Here is an 8,976-nt window from a genome sequence, read left to right on the forward strand (position 1 = left end):
AAAAGTCGTTCTAATTTTACACTGCGACCAATGAACTCAGGATTAAAATATGCACGTATTGCGTAACCTTAACATTATTGGACAAACAGTAGAAAATAGTGGCTGATAAAAACGTGCCATGGTCCCATTAGATAACTTTTCCATGTTGATTGAAGATTTTGACGATAATATTAGCGTAGTGTTAGTTCCGTAACGAAATGAATGATCCAGGTCGCAGTATTTAGAACTATTTCTAATCACATTGAACGAGCAATCTTACAACACTTTTACAGCGCGTTAGCCTTTCCTACAGATCTCCTTAGCCTACAGATCTTTGATGCTCAACGAGTGAATCGTTAGACGCGCCGGAATCTGCTGATCTATCTACTGTAAATCATGATCACCTTGGCTCTGTTTTATAGCGTAGATAATGGCTAGACTCAGGCATTACATGAGCTTCAAAATCATTTACAGTCGCTAGAACGGGGCATATTTTGAAAACTGCGTATTTTACTTAAAGCAGCTAAGAAATCATTCACGCAACGAAATAGTAAAGACAAATAACGATGCTTAAAGTACATTGTTACCTCATCTATTGCATTCAACGCGTTAGAAAAATAATAAAATATTTGTAAAAACTAACCTAGTGTTCTCATAACGCTTCAGAATATAATTCCTGTGCTCGTCGAATCAACCGAACATCCTCCCGTATTCGACCCCGTGGTTAGGTAAGTAAGCCCGTTTTACTTAGCTTGCAGATGGGTTAGTGGGCAGCACGTTTGTCGGCTTCTGGGAATAAAAAAATTTTTAGTTTTCTAAACTGCAGATTCAATTAATAGATATTTCTTTTATCAACTAACCGTACATCCACTATTTCTGTACTGATATAGCTACATATTTTTCTATTACAAGTCTTATTCGTGTCTCATTATATCTGGCTTTATCATTGTTATTATTATCTCCAGTTGACGTAAGCTATACACGTAACCACCCCTACAGGTATTACATGTAGAGGTAAACGAGGCTCTCCTTAATGTTCGCTGACAGCCTAGAAAAGCAATCTTGAATAAACTTACTTCGTGATGGGGTACGTAATGCCACCCTTGTCTTAAATCGCATTGGGTAATACTAGTCTATCTCAATAGGTTTCCAATGACGTTATACGACAAGTGGATTTTCCAAACTACGTTGACGGGAAATCTTTAATAGAGCTGCAAGAATAAACTGTCTGTCAGAAATTTTCGTTGTCATTCCCTGCCTGACATTTCCATTTACCTGATAGCGTCGGTTATCGGTTGCGTAACTCGAAATGGCGCAGAGCTGTCTACGACCTTTTTGTCAGGAGAGACAAAATTAGGTAGGTTAAGGTATCTATGACTTGAGGTGCTGTTGGTTGCTCGAATTAATCCGCCTCTACGCGAAGAACATTAGCGACACACCTGAAACCGTACGCAGCCTCTAAACCATATATATATATATATATATATATATATAACCGTGGGAGTGTTGTCAGAGGAGCCAGCCAGCCAAAAATGGGCTTCTACGTGTAACCTGTAAAGGGTGCGTAATAGATTAGATCACTAAGTAGGGATCCACAACTCACAAATATGACATAGAAACCTGTCAGGTATCAGAAGCTGACTTGGCCCAGGCTGTGCTGTCGCGTGAAACTATCTTCGCAACACGTTGTTCCTGACATGTATAGAGTATTGTACATCTTTCTGATTAGTAAATCTATTTTTTCTTATGTAGATGCAGAGCTTAGATTGGATGCCTAGCATACTATATTAGTCGCTAGCGAATCGTGATGAGCTAAATGTCACACAGATAGGATGTTAGAAGGCCTTGTAAAGCGCTGACTTGCTCGCACATTTCCAATGACATGAACAAAGTATGTAACCAGATATATATACCGGATATAGATATACAACTCTCATACATAATATTATATAGTTATACATAAAATTCAGGTTGCAGCAATATTCCGGATCGAACATTTTGTTCAGATGGTGTAACTAATCGGTCTGAAACGAGAGTGGGTGGTCGCGTCTACGCCTCGCCGAATCATTATCTGAGCGTGGGAGACTATTGTTTCGTGTCTCAGAAACGTTTATAATTGATTGAGGCGCTCATTTCCTGGATTTGACACGAGGATAAGAATTTCATTGTTATCGCTATGGATGATACCAGTAGAAGCTTTGTTTGTTTATATACATCAGCTGTGAGGCAGTTTGTGGTTGCTATGGAGACGTTGACTGTCGCTTCTTCTTACGGCATATTATACAATCGATTATTGCTCTACAATACCTTCGTTTATTTTTGTTTTCTCTTGGAGAAATGCTTGTCTTTTTTTAAATATGTCTGCGTATGTTCCTTCTTAAACAGGTCATCAAGCCTATTCTATCCGAGTGCTAGTAGCTTTCTTGTCATTTGGAAGGGACAGCGATCTTTTCATCGATTTATTTTATATAAGGTGTCTACTAAAGACAAGCGCCTTTACTAGAGACCTTATATAAAATTGCAAGTATTGCGTGACTTAAATTTATCCTACCGATATCGTCTTTACTATATCAGAATCCATGTTCAATACTAAAGCTACCTTTGTAGCGCTTAAACAGAAGTACAAAGTAGCACCTAAATAAATAGTGTTTTTAGTTGACTAAAACCGTAACTTCGTAGAAAGCATACTTAATACTGTTTTTACATAGGAGCCACAGTATTAATTCATTATTTGCTTATATAGTCTTTGCATTTAGGCAATAAATTAATGCGATTGAGCATGTGCACACCCTGTTATGAGCCATCTATGTTAGCAATCGATTGATAACATTTTCAGGCCAATGGCCACAAACTTTTGGCCTACACAAAGCAACCTATACTAAACTATATAATACACTTTCGCAATAGCTAATGCTAATTTTGACATAATAAGCTTACGGTAGGTACGAACTCAAGCAAGGTTCATTACTGCTAAACTGTTAGGTAATGGGAGAAGTATGTTGAATTCTGATATACCGTCTAAAAGCGTTTTTTTTTGCTGCTGTATCAGCGCTGTGACTATATCGTGTCGTAACCTCATCAAAATAGATGCTCCAGGGGGCAAAACTACATTTTCGAAGCTTGCTATGTTATGCATTTCGTTGAAGCGGCTTATTTGTTTTGGATGCAGCAACGACGTTATCGATAACAAAAAAAACTGCTCAAGACTGGTTTTCCTGGTTTGAAAACGGCATCCGGAACTTCCGTTCTGGCCGACTGTTTGAATTTGGTGACGAGCGTCAGAATGCATTTCTGAAGGGACACGCCGACCAAACAATTCGAGAATCGGCGGATAGGATAAGCTACAGACAGACACACGACCGTCTAAAGTCCCTTTGACTTACACAGAGACTGAGCGCTGAGATGCCCTATGAACTTTCAGAAGGGGCTTATGGCAACAAGGGCCGCACGCAACACGTTGACATTTCTCTCGGTATTGAGCGTGAGGCAGATTTTTGCACAGAATTATCGTCAACGATGAGTAGTAATGTCTGTATGTTAACATGAACTAGAGATCGGATTGGGTGGCCCTAGAAGGGAAGCCAGGACCCAGGGTCCAACCAAATCTCTATCCAGAAAAAGCTATGTTTCCCGTTTTGTGGGATTACGAGATCCTGATTCGTTCAGAATTGCTTCTTACAAATGAAGCAATAGATCGATATGTTTATTTGGAAACGCTAGATCACTTAGAGGACACATCGTGATAACTGTTTTCCTGGACTCCGAATGGATGATTCAGTTGAACTTTTTATATTTTACGGATCTTGCGCCGACAGAACCTTTTCCGTTCACTTCGTAGTATTTATAACGCGGATCGATAAATCAAAATGTAGTTGTTAAAGTTCCGTTACAGTAAAAACTGGCATACGTTATTTAACGGAAGAATGGACGAAAGCATGTTACGAAAATAAAAAATGTGCAGAACGGCGCGGAAGCTTTTTTCAACATTACACATCGTCGAGTCCAGAAAAGTTACCTCAAATTGTACCACGCAGTACTAATCCAGAAAGCATACATGGCATATATAGCACCACAGTTACGATGCTACCTATGAGAGTTTAGATTTCTTTCTCTTACGGATGCTATCATTAACTCAGACGTTCTAAAACCGTCTATCGGCAAACCTTTATCCGTGTATATCTCTAGTCCATGCTTAATAAGTACTTCATAATAATTAAGAAATATGAGGTTTAATTATACTATGAAAGAATCATGCATTGGTAGCGTGTGCAAATTAAATATTCAATACATTATTAATCGCTAATAAAACAACCCATAAACATGGCATTATATGTGTTTTTCTGACTATTCTAATACAATAAAAGATCTATTCTAGCCTCAGGAAAGGGTCGCAGAGATTTGTTTTATTCCGGCAGGGTAAAGTTTTATGGTATTCTTCTGCTTGAGCAGACTGAAATTTCACAGTGCTAAAATTCAAAGTAACTTTACAAAGTCATTGTCAAACTCTACGAGTAAAAAGAATCTACCCTTTGGACCAAAGAATCTACCCCATGGACATAGCTGCTCCATTTCTTAGACCGACCACAGACTGGCCACAGATCATTGAAGAAGTTTTGGGAAAGTCATCTATTGCCGGCTCAACACTGAATGGCAGTTCAGCGTGTTAATTTCAGAACTTTTTTTTGTCCTACAGAGAAGACTATTTGTACAACATTTGCCTGCTACAGAGTTTCCATGACGCGCTTCCTACCAATAGAAGCCCTTGGCTTGTTATGCCAGGTTGTGCGTACATCGGAAACTAATTTTTACTAACGATACATATCGATCCCAACAGCGTTCGTCGTGTTACCTCTCTACGGCTGCGCTTTCATTATATGCATTGCATGATTAATACGACCTCTAGGCTAAAAAATTCAGTAAACTTATGGCCGGTCGTAAGGGCAGAAGAAGTCGGCTGGAGACGTATGTCTCTCAGCTCTTCTGTCGTCCTGGACAATGTCACTCCTTTGCAACATTCATTGTAGCGTACACCCTCGAATTAATTTTTCGTCTATAGAGTCACCGTTCTATTTTTCATGCTCTTTTCATTAACTATGAATTTTTTAACGGTTTACTAACACGTTTCATATTACTGAAGAACTGCAGAAAATTGTTATGTTAATACACATATAGCATGTAGCGTAGTCATACAAATACGTGCAGTGTTTTTTTTTTTTTTTCTATAGTATTAAATTTCGCTTAATCTAGCAGGAATAATGTAAATAGCGGAAAAACTACTGCAGAATGAGGCTTTTTTCATTTTTCCCCTTCTGTATGCAGATTCTGCAAGCATGCTTAGTAAACACACAGGATTAAGTCCATGTGTTTCACATGTATATATATGTATATATATAGTTCAAGGTTATATAGCTAGTGTTGATCCGGAAAGCAGGAACACATATATTAAGGTATTTCTGCTCTAAACCAATTTTTATTTAGAGTTTAGCATTTTCCACATAGACCCAATATGTGATTTTCTTGATTTATGGCAGAGTACGTTTTTTAAACGAAATATAGAAAGCGGTATCTGAAAACGGCCAAGCCAATAACAGTATCTGACACGAAGTACGACCCTTTAGCGAGAATATTATATACTATAAAATACCCACATGTAATAATAGCATGAAATTTCTATAAAAACGCGTTTGTTTTTTTTTAAGAATGTGTCTTAAAGAACTTCTTCGTCATCTTTTTTAACGTAGCGAAGTTTTATTCACTGAAAAAGGTGCCACATACATTCATGCATAATACAGATCCATATCTCTTTATATAGTGGTTCTTCATGGACAGATGATTGAATTTTCCGTATCTTTTGGTCTAATATCCACTGTCGAAGACGCTATATGCATATAAAATCTATTTTGCACCGATGCCGCATTCTTCACTGTGTAAGCCGAGATAATAATTGAAGATAAATGATTTTTAATTTGCGCGCATCTTGCCCCAACTTCACGGTTAACTACCGCAGGCCTTAGGACCACGAGAGAATGAGTTTTAATAAATTCCGCATTGTAAGACTATGTTTGGGAACATTTCAGTTGTGCTTACTACTATTGGCTCAGATTGCTTTTATTTTGGTGATCAGCTTGTATTAGCTTTTCTGATCTTGTTCTTCTTTGTTTCTCCAAGTCGGAAATCTATTGACCCCCTATAGATAGGGACCTTCCTTTGAAAAGCATTGGGTTGTTTGGCTTAAAACATTGTCGATTACAGCAGTTACTGGTTCCTGTTGATGTGCTCAGCATGAAACATATTGGCAAAACTTACTACTTGTGACGTATCTACATACGATGAGCGAGCTGAAGCTTCCTTTTTCCTCGACCTTTGTTTTCTTTCGGCCAGACTTGTCTGAATAACGAAGTCAATGCGAGGAGACAAATGGACCTAAACAAAGTTAATCTGAAGTTTGATATTGTTTCCTTGTTAACGATAACTACATTAAGGACAACATAAAAGCAGCGATAAAAGCGCTAGCTCTGCTTGAAGGTCCTGATGTCCACTATAGCAAAATGCAAAGCAATCACCAAGTGAAATGCTTGCTCGTTTCGCAATAAAACTTTATCCATCCAGGTTTTTTCCTATATTTCCCTATTGTGGATGTATCACATTTAAATCGTTTGTCTCAGTACAAAGTTAATATGAAGCAGTTATACACAGGCAGAAAAACACACGTCAACATTGAAGCGAGTACTTACTAATGGGCGAGCCATTAAAAATACAAGCTGCTATGAAATTATCACTAGAAAACAGTGGGCTTTTTCGTTTTCACATTTGGAAAAATATGAGAGGCACGTGTATCCTAGGCGTGCCTCTTCCAAACTGCGAGTTTGTCTTTGAACTTTAAACTCACTCCTGCCCATCCATCTCTGCACAGCTTCCTTGAATAAAAGTCACTTCGGAAAGAAAGCTAATCGAGTCTTACCTTGGTCCCAGCAGAATTAAGTGATATTAAATGATATTGTGTATTATAAAATAGACATTGTACAATTATTTACGTATTCCCCGTACACTTCTACAATATCGGGGTGTGTGTTCATAGGAGGCACAACTCAAGGCGGCTATCCGCCAGTTTCATTGATATGAATCCCCCATCGGTAAACCTTGCACTGACTACATAGCGTGTCTGTCTGCCTAGAACGCACCCTCTTTAAAACTAGTCTTTCAAATGGCAGTGAACACGAATGCTATGTAACCCTAAGTAGCGAAAGTCAGCTATTCGATGTAAGAGATTACTCCAGATTTGTTAGTTTAATTCTCAACATGATGCGCCGTGACGCCACGCGTGTGCCGAAGAACTTTACCGAGGTTTGTGTATTTAACGATGATGTTTGCTGTGGCGGAACTCGATGTGATCACCGTGTAAACGGGCTATCGGTAATAAACACATATTTGTTTAGCAGAATGGGTTGTTCTATAGCCAAATTGCTCTATACCTGTTGACAATCTGTGCTGCATCCATGCAAAAAACACGGTACCTACAGAGACATGCAAGTACGATTTGTTATCCAAACAAGAGACAAACACGGCGCTTGTAGTCCCCAAATCAGCAATATCCTTCTTCGCGTTACCGATGGCTTCACGAGATTGAATGGTGTAACCTTAAAAATCACTGATTTTCCATCGGCGCTTAAGGCCGCTCCTACGGAGAACCAAAGTAAACGCTCGGCTTCAAGGCGCGATTAAAAATCAGGGGGCGCGTAACTGTTACGTAGTTACACAGTAAGCACAAGTCTGTTATTACTAATGTGAACATGTCGTGCTTTTGTAGATGTTTTTTTTAAAAACTGTATAAACGTTTGAAGTGGCATCTTCGAGATTGTTGCAAAAATCACACCAGATGATCCGAACGACGCGCTCGGCATAAGCGATATATTTATTTCGACACACGCTATGTTCTTCATTACTATTAAATATAATCCACTGTTCATATTGTATATAGAAATAATCCTATCTCTGCAGATTGGAGTGTTAGACTATACATCGCTTACGCTTTAAATGTTTGTATTCAATCCATGGCGCCAGTCTTGTTGTTATATGGTAAATAATATTATGTTACCATTACTAGTTCAATCAATATTGTTGATTTTTAAACTTAATAAATAAATAAAAATTTAATAAAGCTTACGTAACGCTTAATTTGAATGAAGTGAGCAACGCCATATAGCATGTACAAGTGGAAATCCACTGTGTCATATTATATCCTACATAAACATTTTCATCTCTTTTTTTTTGTAAGCTTTATGAGAGCGTGTAGTATCTACCGTAAACCTGATACATGAAACGGGATTTTAGTTGATACGAAACTTTTATTGAACATCTGCGTTGGTAGCGTAGTAAACGAATCAATGACAAATCACTCAGAGCGTTTTTTTTTTTTCTGGAAATACTTATGCTAGAAAGGCTTGGTAATGTACGTGTTTCCTAATTTCATCGTGTTTGACGAATTGGCACCTGGCGTGACTGCTGCGCAGAGTCGGACTGCTTAAGTTGCAAAAATCTCTCCGGTAAATTTCGGAATACTCCGATTGAATGGAGCAGGTCCAAAGGCAATTGCTCTCTATGGACACCGCCTTGATGTTTTGTCCTAACGAAACCGAATGTGGTCCCAACTGTGGTTAAATTATGCGACAAAATGCGTATTGTTATCGTTTCCATTATAGAGAACGATGATTAAGCGAACACGTTGAGACAAGCGCCATGCTCTTCCACACTTCCGTAATGTCTGTGTCGAGTGTATGCAGGTCTTCATCAGCAGAAAAAAGAGGCTGGCGCACCTACAGGGGCTTAGGTCATTCCTCTGGACAGCGTGTCTTCATTAAAATTCTACGAGCTCCGTTATGTATTTTTCTTGTGTTTTTTTCTACTTTTGAAGTTTCTCCAACTTGTTTAGGTTCTATAACTTTTTGATCATTTCAAGCTGTCAGAACCGGTACAGGGCATATATGTACAAGTATATAT

General features: G+C 38.5%; 1 protein-coding gene across 1 annotated transcript in view; it reads left to right on the forward strand.

Moving 5' to 3' along the window:
- Positions 1-528: 528 nt before the first annotated feature.
- The window catches only part of tim (timeless), a 22,834-nt gene continuing 14,386 nt past the window's right edge, over positions 529-8,976 (forward strand). Inside the window, exon 1 of the mRNA XM_086971583.1 lies at positions 529-707. The gene's annotated coding sequence lies outside the window, so the exon portion shown is untranslated. The remainder of the gene's footprint in view (positions 708-8,976) is intronic.

Source organism: Varroa jacobsoni, unplaced genomic scaffold (assembly GCF_002532875.2).
Source record: "Varroa jacobsoni isolate VJ856 unplaced genomic scaffold, vjacob_1.0 scaffold_1264, whole genome shotgun sequence".
In the NCBI taxonomy this organism is placed as follows: Eukaryota; Metazoa; Arthropoda; class Arachnida; order Mesostigmata; family Varroidae; genus Varroa; species Varroa jacobsoni.